General features: G+C 37.0%; 1 pseudogene; it reads left to right on the top strand.

Moving 5' to 3' along the window:
- Positions 1 to 2,831: 2,831 nt before the first annotated feature.
- Positions 2,832 to 3,999, top strand: LOC128574844 (SWI/SNF-related matrix-associated actin-dependent regulator of chromatin subfamily E member 1-like; annotated as a pseudogene).
- The last annotated feature ends 11,505 nt before the right edge of the window (positions 4,000 to 15,504 follow it).

Raw genomic sequence — 15,504 nt, 5'->3', positions numbered from 1 at the left:
TGTTCAAAGAAGCTATTTAGAATAAGAACTATTTTACATAAGTGAAAATTCCATTTTGGGGGGGGAGAAGGTGGCAGTAGAAGGGACAAGGGTGGGGAATTGGTGTGCTCCTACCTAATGGGCACAATGTAAAGGTATTTGGCACACCTCCTGGGTGTGCCAACTACAATGGGCACTTTACCTAACAAATGCAGACAAATGCAAACACTGTAACCTAATCATTTGTACTCTCATACTAATCTTAAATTTAAAAAAGAAAGTATTTTAAAGGTAAGAAATTTGGATATACTTAAAGAAAGAAATAATATCAGAGAAAGAATAAATAGTGGTAAAAGCACTTATTTTCCTTATCCTTAATTGATCTAAAAGAAATAATAATAGGGACAATGCTTTTGATTATGTATATATGGACACATGCTTATTTATAATTATTAATACGTTTAAGTAAGAAGAATGACAGCAATTATAAAGGGGATGGAAAGGAGGAATTAGGCTTCTTTAAATTATAAGGTTTGCTTATTGTACTTGAGAAAATGCATATTGTTGAAAGTGTGCTGTGGCTAATGCCTGTAGTTCTAGAACTCTGTGAGGACAAGGTGGGAGGATCACTTGAGTCAGAAGTTCAAGGCCAGTGTGAGAAAGCATGAGACCCCAGCTATACTAAAAATATAAAAAAAATTAGCCAGGCATTGTAGTGGGTGACTATAGTCCCACCTACTTAGGAGGCTAAGGCAGGAGGATCACTTAAACCCAGGCGTATGAGGTTGCTATCACCTAGGTTGATGCAAGCATGCTCTAGTCTGGGCAATAGTGTGGAAGAGTGTCTCAAAAAAAAAAAAAAAAGAAAGAAAAGAAAATGTATATTGTTAACTCTAGGGTAAACACTACTCATGTATGTATCTATATGTGATATATGTGTAATAAATACATTTAATATAATAAGATAAGAGGGAAGTGGAATTGTATAAAATGCTCAACTAAAATCACCAAAACCAGAAAAACCACTTTTGAGGTCAAAAGTGGAAAGAAAAACAAGGACAAGAAATAGAAAACAGTAATAAATATGGTAAACGTCAGTGCAACTATGTCAGTAATCATTTTAAATGTCAATAGTCCAACTGCATAAATTAAAAGACAGAGTCTCAGAGTGGATTAAAAAAAAATCCAACTCTATGTGGCCTACAAAACCACTTTACATGTAATGACACATATACAGAGGGTACCAAACAATGTATACACATTTAAAGAAAAAGGAAAAAAATGTATTAAATATGTAATACTCAAATCACGTTTGACTCTACAGTTATGAGGTGCTCAGTGTGACTTGTATTCTTCTTTTGTTATCAGTATATATTGAGTAGTACAATTGTAATACAGTTTTTTCCATTCTTAAAATATGTGTACATTTTTTGGTATATTCTGTATTTTAAAAATATATTAATGAAGAGATGGAAATGCATATACCATGCTAATACCAATAAAGACAAGAAAAAAAAACAGGAGTAGCTATAACAATTTCAAACAGAGTAATTTTCAGAGCAAGAAAAATTACCAGGAGTAACAAAGGAAAATATGATGTGATAGACCAATGCTCTAAGAAGATGTAACAATCCTAAATATGTATGTGCCTAACAACAGAGAGTCATATATGGGAGGTAAAGCTGATAGAACTGGGAAAAGAAGTGGATACATTTGCTATTATAGTTGGAGACTTCAACATCCCTCTATCAGAAATAAACATATCAGGCTGACAGAAAATCAGTAAAAACTCAACAACACGAAAAATCACATGGATATAATGAACTTCTATAGACTTCTCCATCAAACATAGCAGAATACACATTATTCTCAGACTCAGATGGAACATTCACCAAGATATACCACATTCTGGGTCACAAAGAACACCCTAACAAGTTTAAAACAAGAGAAATCAAATAAGATGTGCTTACAGAACATATTGGAATTAAGCTGGAAATCAATAATAGAAAGATAACTGAAAAATTTTATAATATAATATTTGGGCATTGAATAAAACACTTCAAACATGAGTCAAAGACGAACTTTCAAAAGAAATTTTACAATATTTTAAACTAAATTAGAATAAAAACAATTTATAAAAATGTGTGGTATGTAGCAAAAACATTCTTAGAGGAAAAGTTGTAGCTTTGAAACCATATATTAGCAGGAAAAGTGTTACACTGAATTAAGTTTGGCCTAAATTTGCTTTGATACTTATTTTAAGTTTGGCCTAAAACTTTCTCCACATGTAGTGAACTGTAACATAATTTGATGTGTAAAGAAACTGTAACCTACTCTCATAACAAGTAGAAAAGTGTTAAGCAATCTCACAAGCTGAGTTTCAGTCAATTATACGAGGCCAGCTATTCATACCATGTTGAAATAGGGGATACAACTAATTTACCCAACAGGGACTTTACCCAACAAATGCAAAACCAATCATTTGTACCCATTTGAAATAAGGCAAACACCCGGTTGTTATCAATCCAGCCATTTCTGCACCTTGATTTTGTTTTCTATTTCTGTTCATAAATGTTGTCTGATCTGTGCAGCAGCCTTGCAATAACTTTGGGTCTGCTCTAATTCTGGAGGCTGTCTGATTCAATAATTGTTTATTCCTCGATTTAAATCTGTTAAATTTAATTTATAACACAAATTTTTCTTAGAAGAAAGACCAAAAGCCAATAATCTAAGCTTCTAATTTAGAAAACAAACATACATACAAAGGGTAGCAAAGTTGGAGCTGCAGGCACTTTTTCTGCCTGCGGTGTCTCAGATTCATTCTTAAGGAACTGAGAACTTAATCTTCCAAAATGTCAAAAAGACCATCATATGTCCCACCTCCCACCCCAGCTCCTGCAACACAAATGCCCAGCACACCAGGGTTTGTGGGATACAATCCGTATAGTCATCTCACCTACAACAACTACAGGCTGGGAGGAAACCCGGGCACCAACAGCCGGGTCCGGCATCCTCTGGTATTGAGATTCCAAACCCCCAAAGCCACCAGATAAGCCGCTGATGCCCTACATGAGGTACAGCAGAAAGAACTGGGAGCTGTAAAGGCTTCTAACCCTGACCTAAAGTTGTGGGAGATTGGCAAGATTATTGGTGGCATGTGGCTAGATCTCATTGATGAAGAGAGATAAGAATACTTAAACGAATACGAAGCAGAAAAAGAGAGTACAATTTATCTAGAAAGGCCTATCATCATTCCCCGCATACCTTGCTTACATAAATGCAAAAAGTTGTGCAGAAGCTGCTTTAGAGGAAGAAAGTCGACAGAGACAGTCTCGCATGGAGAAAGGAGAATCTGCCTTGAGCATTCAGCCTGCTGAAGATCCAGATGATGATGATGATGGCTTTTCAATGAAGCATACAGCCACTGCCCGTTTCCAGAGAAACCACCGCCTCATCGGTGAAATCCTTAGTGAGAATGTGGTGCCAGACGTTCGGTCAGTTGTCGCAACAGCTAGGATGCTGGTCCTCAAACGGCAGGTCCAGTCTTTAATGGTCATCAGTGAAAACTAGAAGCTGAATTTCTTCAAATAGAGGAATGACATCAAGAAAAGAAGGGGAAATTTCTGGAAAGCACAGATTCATTCATCTAGCAATGGACTTAAAAGGTTGTGCGGTCTGGAGGTAAGTGGACAGGGAGAAGATTGCCGCCGAGATTGGGCAGGCAGAGAGAGGAGCAGGCCAGCAAAGGCCAGGAGGCCACCGAGCAGGCGGAGCGCAGTCAGAGCAGCGTGGTGCCCAGCAGGGGTACGCGGCCAGCAAAGCTGAGACAAAGAAAGACAGCAAGAACATTCCAATGAAGACAGAGGAGACACACCATGAAGAAGGGACAGAGAGCTGGCAGAATGGTGTAGAAGGCGCATCAACTCCTGATGACAAGGAGAGGGCAGTATGGCCGAGGAGGGAACCACCGTGAAGGAACCACCAACAGATCCCATACCAGAAGATGAGAAAGAAAAATAGATGCTGCCTTGTTTTATGTGTTCTAAATACTTTTTTTAAAATAAAAAATGTTTTTTGGTTTTAATGGTGTTGTATATGTGGTTTGTGTATTATTATTTTTTTTTTTCTGGGACAGGATTTCACAATGTCATCCTCGGTAGAGTGCCATGATATCACAGCTCACAGCAAGCATGATTCTCTTACCTCAGCCTCCCAAGTAGCTGGGACTACAGGTGCCCACCACAATGCCTGGCTGTTTTCTTGTTGCAGTTGTCATTGTTGTTTAGCTGGTCCGGGTAGTGCTTGAACCTGCCAGCCTCGGTGTATGTGGCTGGCGGGGTAAACCACTGTGCTATGGGTGCTGAGCCTGTGAGTCTTAATTTTTTTATTGTCCGTATCACACCACCAAAGGCTTTTGGACTATTTAGCATTATGAGCCTAATGGCAGTCACCTTTCTTAAGCGCCGTGATGATGGCCTTTTTCTTTGGATCTTGTTTCCAACGTTCAACTGCTGAAAGCCTCTGAATTTAGATTAATTGAGGAAACACCCACCTCTTTTAGAGAATTATCCTTTGATGCTGCAGAATCTACTCTTACAAATGCCTTCCTACATCTCACTTGGGTGCTTACCAAAGCCATAGCTTTAAACCTTCCCAGCCCCCATCAACAGCTTCCTGAAAGTCTCCTTTCTTGTTTACTTCTGCAAAGGGTAGCTTCTTGAAAATAGAATCATGTATGAGTATGTGTTTGTTCACTTACCCTTTTTACTTTTAATCAGTGTCAGGTATCATGAGTCCTGTTAAGGAGTTGAGTGTAGCTGCAATGACTACACTTGGATGATATTGATCCAGGGATAGTTTCCATAGTTAGTTACTAACTTATGAATAGTCATTAAAGTGAACACAGCACATATACATTATCTGCTGCTTTTGTTATAATTAATATTGGTTACGTTCTGGTGAATTCATCCTTATTGTACATAAAAAAATTACTTTTTTAAACAGATTTTCCAAAGACAGAATAGATTACAAATTCAAGGAACTGAATATTCTTGTAATAGAATAGATAACTTCAAAATGATTAGTCCACTCCAGAAGAAAAACACCTGGAAATTAAGTTAATCCACTTGAAATTGTTTTACAATTATTTTTGAATCTAAACATTCAAAACCTCAAGGCTTAGGATCCCATAGATCAGAGCCCTGTTGAAATTATCATGCATCTAGAAATTAAATTTATTTTACTCCACAGCTGTATCTGTAACAAGGAGATTGTTGAGTTATTATTTTATTTCAAAGCTATCTGATTTTCTGCACGTCTCCATTTTACCTAGTGGAGCTGAACTAATCTGTATAGATTATGAACAAAAGCAAATAAACTATTGAAAAAAGGAATCTATTTGCACTTAAAAGTTTCCTGTACATCTAGAAAGGTTATTTACTAAGCATATTGCCTCAAATTGTGTTCTTTTCTTTTTTTTTTTTTTGAGACAGAGTCTCACTGTGTCGTCCTTGGTAGAGTGCTCTGGTATCACAACTCACAGCAACCTCAATCTCTTGGGCTTAAGCAATTCTCTTGCCTCAGCCTCCCAAGTAGCTGGGACTACAGGTGCCTGCCACAACGCCCGGCTATTTTTGGGTTGTAGTTGTCATTGTTGTTTGATAGGCTGGACTGGGTTTGAACCCGCCAACTCCGGTGTATGTGGCTGGTGTCCTAGGTGCTGAGCTGCAGGTGTCAAGCCTGCATTTTATTTTTTTAAATGTTAAATTAAAAGATGTTGAATATCAGCTCTTATGAAATATATGTGTGTGTTTGCACGTCTATGATTTTTAATGTGTTGCCGAAGTATTCTTTCTGGGATTGTGGGATTCCACTGCTTTTTCTCTTTTCTTTTTTGTCTCTCTCTCTGTTTTCTCCAGTCGCTAGAGATATGGGATACAATTTCAAATGAATATATTCAGATTGCTGCTTACAATCAAACCATCTCCTAGGGAAGTGGAAAGAAACTCTAACAGAGAAAGTGTGTTGTAAATTTAAGACATTATTGAACAGATCTAAAGTGATGTTACTGGCAATTTCAATGTTTTTTTTAACAGAATTCAGGCAGTTAGGCATGAGCAGGGTGGATGGTGGATACTATTTTGAATAGGTGTGGGTCAGGCAGGCCTAAGTTGTTACAGGAACAGGGCTAATCAAGACCCTGCAGGTATGGAACCTTGCAAGTGCCTTAAGTTTGAGGTTAATCAATGTCCCAGGAACTTTCTGACACGGACATACCAATGTGATCATATTGGCTTTGGCCAGTTTATTTGCCAAAGATTACTAAATAACCCAAATAACCTAAATAACTAAATAACCAAATAACCAGTTTATTTGCCAAAGATTACTAAATTCATATGAACTAGAACTGCATTTAGGTTTGTTTAATTACTTTATGAGTGTCTCTTATTTATAAGCCAACCCAAACATATGTAGACACAAAGATATAATACATGGACACACACAAAACATGTCTAAATAAATACACTCACTTATTTAGACACAAAGTTCAAACAGATTTTATCTTAGAACTCTAGTCATGAGATAATAACATAACACAACTCAGCAGTTTGTAAAAGACAACTCAATCCAAATTTCTTCTGATATAACTGTAACTTGTTCACATGCTAAAGCTTTAGTTTCCCTGATAGGTAACCTAATTACACATGTGGATCAAACCTAATTACACATGGCAGTTTCATTTAAAAAACCTCTTTTATCTTGGGTGTGGGGCATAACTATAAGAAGGACTCTCTCTAACAAATGCAAATATTATAACCTAGTTGCTTGTACACTCACGTTAACCCGAAATTAGAAAAAAAAAAAAACCATTTCATCATTTTTTTAACTTCAGTTTAAAATGACTCTCTGTCTCTTTTTTTGTAATGTTTACATTTTAGCTAGGACTGGCTACAAGATCTCCAGGCAGCCTTTAAGCTGCAGATACAATAAACAATGAGTTTTATGTGAACATCAGTGGGAAAAGATAGCAGAAAATGAAAAAGATAGCTTCAGAGACATTTTAGCTCTATAATGACAGGTCAACCATTGAGTTCTGAATTTTCCTTGATATAATTTACCCTTCAAAAATATAGGGGCATAAAAATTAGCCATAACCAACTAGGGTCCTAGAAAACCTGGCATGCCTTTGAACCTTTCCATTTATACAAATACTTGCAAGAAACTAACTGGGGAGCCAGAAGGGGGTGGTTCTCCTTGTCTTTTCTCATTTTTAAAGGATTTTCTACCCATTTGCTTTTCTTTTTTAAAAGAAGAAACCAATCGGGATTTGGTGTAGAGGATCAGAGTGTGCCCTTTGCCAATGACATTTCTCAGTGTTTGAACAGTGAGCCGGTTTCACTCTCTTACATGTCTCAGTTTCTCTCTCCAGGTGTCTAGAACTGCTAAAAGAGCTCAAAACACCAAGTGATCAGCTCTTATGTGTTTCCCAGACAAGGCTTCTTTTAATTAATTCTATTGAGGTGTTCCCTACAGGACCACTCTGGCCTTGAGGAATCATTGCAGGGGACTCCTAGTCAGGCCTCTAGGGTGCCTTCTGGCTGGGAAGAATAAAATGTCCTTTGACTTTGGACCTGAGAAACTCAGTCTCTCATTTATCTACAAAAAAGACAACTCATTTTCCTCTTTCACAAATACTAAAGATCTCCAAAAAATAAAAATAAGAAAGAGAGAGAGAGAGAGAAAGAAAAGCTAATTTTATACCTGAGGAAACTAGAAAAGGACAAACTAAACTTAAATCTAGCAAATGGTGGGAAATCATAAAGATTATAGCCAAAACGAAAAAAAATACAGAATGAGAAAAGAATAGATGAAAATAAAACAAAAGGAAGATCTTTGAAAAGACCAATAGCCAAACTGACAATGAAAAAAAAGAAGACTCAAATGACTGAAGTCAGAAATGAAAGAGGAGACATCACTACTGATTTTACAAAAATAAAAAGGATCATAACAGAGAACTAACAACAAGGGTATGCCAACAGATGAGATTGCCTAAGGGAAATGGAAAATTTCTAGAAACATAAAATCTCCCAAGACTGAATCCTAAAATTTAGAAAATCTAATTAGATATCAAAAATAAACAGATTGCACTGGTAACCAAAAACCTTGCAAGAATATATGTCTTGGACCAGTTATTGCCATTGAAGAATTAATTACAATTAACATCAATCCTCAAGTTCTTTCAAAAACTTAAAAATGTGAGCACCCTTCCTAACTAATTCTATGAAGCCAATATTACCTCATACTAAAGCCAGATAAAGACACTACAAGAAAAACACAAAATGAAACTACAGACCAAGACCACCAATTCCACTTATTTGTGGTGCAGAAATCCTCAACAAAATATTGGCAAATCATATTGTCCAGCATATTCAAAAGATTATACACCAAGACCAAGTAGTATTTATTCTTGGAATGCAACGGTGGTCAACATCTGAAAATCAATCACTGCACTACTTCTCACATACAGAATGATGGAAAGAAATCCACATGATCATTGCAATTGATGCAGAAAACGCTTTGACAAAATTCAACGTGTTTTCATGATAAAAACACTCAACGAACTATGACTAGAACAAATACCTCAACATAATAAAGCCACATAAAGAGAGCCCATAGCTAGCATTTCGCTAGATGATGAAATAGTGAAAGCTTTTCCTTTAAGATCAGGATAAGACAAAGTTATCCGCTTTTGCCACTTCTTTTCAACATAACATTGGATTTCTAGACAGAACAATTTGTCAATAAAATAAAATAAAAGACATGCAAATTGGAAAGCAGAAGTAAAATTTTGTCTGTTCATAGATGATATAATGTAGAAAACCCTAAGATTACACACACAAGGACCCAGATACACAGAGAGTTAGTATTAATAAATGAATTTGGCAAAGTAGCAGTATGCAAAATAAACTCATAAAATCATTTATGTTTCTATACACTAACAATAAACTATGTGTCAAGAGTAATTACAAGAGGGATTTTATCTACCACCCACAATCAATATAACCTAATTCTTTGTACCCTCAGTGAATCCCAAGCAATAAAAAAAATAATTTAGCACCAAAAAAAAAAATTATTAAGAAAACATTCATAACAGCAGCAAAAAACATATATAATATTTAGGAATAAACTTAACCACATAGGCTAAATATTTTCACACTAAAAACTACAGAATATTACTGAAAGAAATTAAAGAGGACATGACGAAGTAAAAATTAATATTGTTAAGATGTAAATACTAGAACGATCTACATTCAGTACAATCCCCATCAAAATCGCAATGATGATTTTTACATAAATAGAGAAATACATCCAAAAACTCATATAGAATCTAAAAAGACCTCAAATAACCAAAACAATCTTGAAAAACACCAGAAGTAGATGTGTCACACTCTCTGATTTCAAGTTGCTACAAAGCTATAGTAATCAAAATAGTGTGGGAAGCGCATTAAGAAAGACATACATCTAAACACATGAAATACAGAGCCAGAAATATATCCTTACATACATGGTGAAATGATTTTTGACAAGGGTGCCAAGACCAGTCAATAGGGAAAGAACATGTTTTTCAGTAAATGCTGCAGGAAAACTGGATATCTACATGCAAACAGATGAAGTAGAATCCTTCCCTTATACTGTATACAAAAATTAGGTCAAAATGGATTTTTAAAAACCTAAATGTAAAAGCTACAACTATAAAACTTCAGGAAAAAACACAGGAGAAAATTTCATGATATTGAATTAGGGAATGACTTCTTGGATATGACACCAGAGAAAAATAGATAAATAGATATATTTTTTAATCTGTTTTCTTTCTTTGTTTCAAGAAAGGAAGAAAATAGGATAAATTTGAACTACATCAAAATTAAAGTCCTTTGTGCAACAAAAGACACAGTCAACAGAGTGAAATTGCAACCCACCCAATGTAAGAAAATGATTGCAAATACATATCGAAGTATTAACATCCACAACATTTTTATTTTAAAAAAGCCTACAAATCAACAACATAAAAGAAAACCATTCAATTCAAAAACAGGCAAAAGATTTGAGTAGATGTCTTTTCAAAGAAGATGGCCAATAAGTACATGAAAGACACTCAATATTTAGGATTATTAGGGAAATGCAAATTGAAAGCCCAATAAGATTTTACATCAGCAAGATGGCAAAACTGGAGTTCTCTTGCTCAACTCCCCAGTACCCCACAGAAAACCAACTACAACTATTTAAAGACAAGAATATCTTTGTAAATATCCCTGAACTATGGAGTGATACTAAAACACTCACTTGAACTACAAAATTTAGAAAAGTGGCATTTAAAGAATAAGAGGAAAGAATAGTTTCTCTTCTACTGTGTCACTTCTCCCTCAAAGGTGCACAGCATCACGTGCAGAGGATTCCCCTGGGCCCATGGTTTTTATAGTGGGAAAAGAGAGTTGGAGATGGACATTCAACTCCGTTCCCATTCTAAGACCCTTCATATGAGGCTTACTTCTGTCTCATACTACAGGAAAATATTGGGAGTGTGGATAAGTCTAGATCCCCCACAGTCAGTTAAAAACAAAGAATAGATGAGGGGCTCACAATAACCAGCACTCAGATCTTGGTGGTTGCTCTGAGTTCTGGTCAAAGGAAGCACCACACCAGAGGACTAGGCAACAGCATAGCGCTGGAGGAAGCATGTTCTTCAGATCTGCCAGGCTTAAGTACTTGGTCAGCTTTCCTGTGCAGCTTCAGTGCTCTTGTTAAGCTTCCCCAGTCAGGGAGGTAAGTGCAGATTAGCATTTACCTGCAGAAGGAGCATCTGCTCCTGTCCAACCCCAGTGGCCAGGAGGTGGTCCAACTAAGCCCCAGTGCTCTCTTGTAGTAAGCTTTCCCTAAGGTAGGAGGCAAATTCAAGTCAGTGCTTACCTGTAAAAGGAGTATTTGTCTTCCCAAGCCCTGGTGCTGCCATTTAGCTATCACCGTGTTGGGAGGCAAGTGTATGTCAGCATCTACCTGTAGTGGAACCATCTGGCCCCACTCAATTCCAGCAGCTGAAGGACAATTCCAAGAAGCCTCAGTTCTCTGTATAACCCTACCCTGGGACAAGAGACAAGCCCAAATCCATGCACATGTCTGGAGCATAGACTCTGGCCCTGCTCACCATAGCAGCAATCCCAGAAAACTTACCCAGACTCAAGAACACAGCATGCAGACCTGCCCAACATCCAGAGAAAACAACTTGCAACTTTTCCTAATTAAAAACAATTGCAAAGCTCAGTCAATAACTCTGCCTGACTGCAAAATCCAGCCAGTTATCTCACCAGACCACAAAGCACAGCCAGAAGTACTGTTATACTTCAGAGCACAAAAAACAACCTAATCCATCTAATGAAACTGACGCCGATATCTGGTATCCAGGGCAAATACCAGATAGCTATCTAAATTCCAGCTAGACTTAATAGTAAAGGTCTATCATCACTAAAGAGCACCTGCAAAGTTCGAAAGAGGTGGCTGTCCTCTCAAATACACAAGCACTAACACAGGACTCTGTATTATGAAAAATCAGGGAAATATGACACTACTAAAAGGAACTAATAAAGCTCTAATCATGAATCTAGAAGAAATAAATATCAGTGAGGCAACTGGCAAAGAATTCAGAATAAGCTTCTTAAAGAACTCCAAGGTGAAGAAAGAATAGTGAGCTCAAAGATAAGACATTTGAAAATATTCTGTCAGAGGATAAAAATTGGTTGAGATTTGTTTTGTGTTCTAACATATGTTCTGTCCTGGAGAAAGTTCTATGTGCTGATGAAAAGACTGTGTATTCTACAGTTGCTGTGTATAGTGATAGGTTCATTTGGTCAATAGTGCTTTTAAAGTCTATGTTTGTTTATTTTCTGTGTATATTATCTATCCAATACTGACAGTAAGGTATTGAATTCCCTAGCTACTATAAATTGGAATCTATCTCTTCCTTTAACTCCAATGATATTGGCTTTATTGAGTACTATGTTGTTTGGTGTAAATAGATTTACAATTGCCATATTCTCTTGCTGAATTTATCCCTTTATCATTATGCACTGACCTTTATCTATTTTTATATTTTTGACTTAAATTCTATATTATTTGATAATACTATTCCTGCTCATTTTTTCTTTCTATGTTTACATAGAATATCTTTTATCATCCCTTTATTTTCAGTCTATGTGTGTCTATATAGGTCAAACGAGTTTCTTGTAGCAGTAGTAGTATATAGTTTACTCTGGTATTACCCATTTTCCTCAGCTTTTGCTGATTTGGATAAGACTTTATTTCTGAATAATAGCTTTGCTGAGTATAGTATTCTTGGCTAGAAGTTTTGTTGTATGGGGAATTAGAATATATGTGGGTCACTACAAAAGTATCATCTGTTACTATGTGTTTCTTTAAAGATGTTAGGTTTCTGTTATTTTTAATTTCCTGTGTATCTCATTGATATCTGTACATCTGGTAAAAACAGATGCTTTTTTATATTTTATTGAGTAGCTTTCCAAGAAAAAGATTTTTTCCTATAGATATGTCCTATAGTGTCAGTTGAGTAAGCTTCTTTGGCTTTGGTTCTGGATAGGTGCAGAAATGTAGTGACCATGTAATTTCTTTGACTGTAATCAGAGGAACCTCTGAGTATCTCAGTGGCCTAGGGTGTGGGTGTTGGTTAAAGTTCTGGTGTAACAAGGCTGGGAGTGGGGACCATCAGGTGGGCCAGTTTGGGGCTGTGCACATGTGCACACACACCAGCTCCATTGGTTAGGGTGTTAGAGTTGCTGGGGGCAGTGGGCCCTGAGAAGGGCAGTCTTGGGCCTCAGGGTAGGGTTTGAAGCAGTTTTTCTCCTGTAGAAGGGTCACCAATAGGAGAAGGCCCAGATAGGCTGGTCCTTGGGCTCTGTATGGGGTGATCACAAGTGTACAGTGGCTCTGCCACTAGAGGAGGTCAGCTCTCAGGCTCTGGAGAGCACATGCATCAGCTCTCTCTGTCTTGGGGTTAGCCTACCCTCTATGCTGGATTGCTTGTTCTGTGGGATACAAGGTGATGCATGGGCTTGGGTGACAGGGCTTGGATGCCAGGTTCACAGCTGCACCACTTGGTCCAGCTTAGGTCATGACACTACAACTTTCTGTGGGGTTGTAGTGGGAATGGTGGCAGGTCCCTAGGGGTGTGGAAATACAAGGGCCACTTGGCTCCGGGACAGAACATATTCTGGCAGTGGCTTTGTTCTGAAAGTGACACCATGTTACAGCAGCCTGGGTCCTGGGGATAGGGGAGAGAAATTCACCATGAGTTCCTTCTCTGGAGAATGTAATCATGTGGACTCCAGGCAGTTCCCTACACTGTGCGCAGGACCTGGTAGTACTGTGGGGGGCTCTCCTTCAGTTAGGATTTTAGGCATCTGTATTGGGAATATGAACTGCTGAGGATCTCCCACTTATCTTTTCCTCACAATTAAGAGTCCTTGTTGGCTACAAATAGATCCTAACCAGGTGCTTTTCTTCTCTATGCTCCCATCCCAAGTTTCCATGTCTCAGAGGGTCTTTGTCACTTTCTTGCCGAATTCTAGTGTTCTCTCATGGACACTCTATTTTATATTCAGTATTTTACCCTGCTTTATGAAGGAAGTTAATGTTGGATTCCTTCAGTCAGCCATCTCAGATGCCTCCTTGGCAATAGGAATTTATTGATAAAAGGGTATAAAGTTTGAGAGAGACAGTGGAGTAGGTTTGCACAGCAGTGTGAAGATTATCAATAATGATGTGTTATGTATTTCAACATTACTAAAGAAATTACTAAATTTCAAATGCCTCTCCTTAGAAAGTAACAGATAAACAAGGTGATAGATAAGTTAATTAGCTTGATTTAACATCTCCACGTTGTACACAAATGTGAAAGCTTTGTATGCTACCCTATAAATGTGTGCAATCATGATTTGTTAATTAAAAACATTTCAAAAAAGATTTAAAGAAAAAGCACAATGAGATACCATGTCACATCCATTAGGATTGCTACAATTCCATAAAAAAAAAAATGCTGTCAAGAAATTTGAACCATTCCTCACTACTTGTGGCTACTACTAGAAGATTGTATGGTGGTTTGTTGAAAAGTTAAAAGAAAAATGACCATATGATCCTGAAATTCCACTTATAGGTATGTGCCCAAAAGAATTCAAAAGCAGGGAGTTGAAAAGATACTTATGCAGTAATATTTGTAGCAACATTATTCACAAAAGCCAAAAGGGAAAATAACCCAAATGTCCATCAGGGATAAATGAGTAAACAAAATGCAGTATATACATATAATGGAATGTTATTATTCCATGAAAGGGAATGAATTTCTAATACATGCCAGAACATGTTAGACTCTTAAAAACATTATGGTGAGTGAAATAAGCCAGACACAAAAGAATAAACATTATATGATTCCACTTATATGCAGTACTTCCGATAGTCAATTTCATACAGACATAAAATAGAATAGTGGATACCAGGGGTTTGGAGTGACAAAATGCGGAGTTTAGAGTTTCTGGGGTATAGAGTGGGTATAGAGTTTCTGTTTGAGATGATGGAAAAGTTCTGGAACATGTGTCATTCTACACTTATAAAAACCCATAGAATGTACAACACAAAGAGTAACCATAACATAATCTATTAGGCTTTGATTAATAATGATATGTAAAAGTTCTTTCATCAGTTGTAACAAATGTACTAATGATGGGGAAAATATAGGGGTGTGTGCTGAGGGGAGTAGGGGGAAATATTCTGTACTGTACACTTAAATTTTCTGTGAACTTAAAACTACTCTAAAAAGTGTCATTTTTTTTAAGAAGTTCAGAGTTTACAACATGAAGAATGAACCCTAATGTCAACTCTAGACTTTAATTATAATAATAGTGTATCTATATTGGTTCATCTTTTGATGCAAATGTACCACAGTACTACACAAATGCAAAATGTTAACAAGGAGAAAACTTACTGTGGTGAGAGAAAGGGCATTTGGTAACCCTGTCCTCTCCATTTTATGTTTATATCAACCTAAAACTGGTTTTAAATATGGCATTTTAATTTAAAAAAGTATTTTTCTGTAAAACAAAAGGTCCTTTTTATAAAGAGAAAAAATATATAAATACTTATAGTTAGTGCTGAGGCCTCAATTCCTGTCCATGTCTACCAGATTCCAAAGAGTTCTTTCTTTTTTCCCCACAGTGTTTCTTGGATCCAGCTACAATTGGAGTTATTATGACAGTGAAGGGCAATAGATAAACCTTACTGTCTTTCATGGAGTTCTTTATAGGCACAAGAACAAAGCACACAAGCCCACCAATAGGTTAACTGCCCCAGACTCCTTTTCTAGAACCTTCTCCCTTAACTATCTCAACTCTTGAGGCTATAAATGCTAGACAAGTCTTGTGGTTAACAGTGTTCATGTGAGAACAGCTCTGGCCAATACATCCTAAC

The sequence above is a fragment of the Nycticebus coucang genome, chromosome 2 (assembly GCF_027406575.1).
Source record: "Nycticebus coucang isolate mNycCou1 chromosome 2, mNycCou1.pri, whole genome shotgun sequence".
NCBI classification, from domain to species: domain Eukaryota; kingdom Metazoa; phylum Chordata; class Mammalia; order Primates; family Lorisidae; genus Nycticebus; species Nycticebus coucang.
This window is presented reverse-complemented; position numbering and strand designations above follow the sequence as displayed.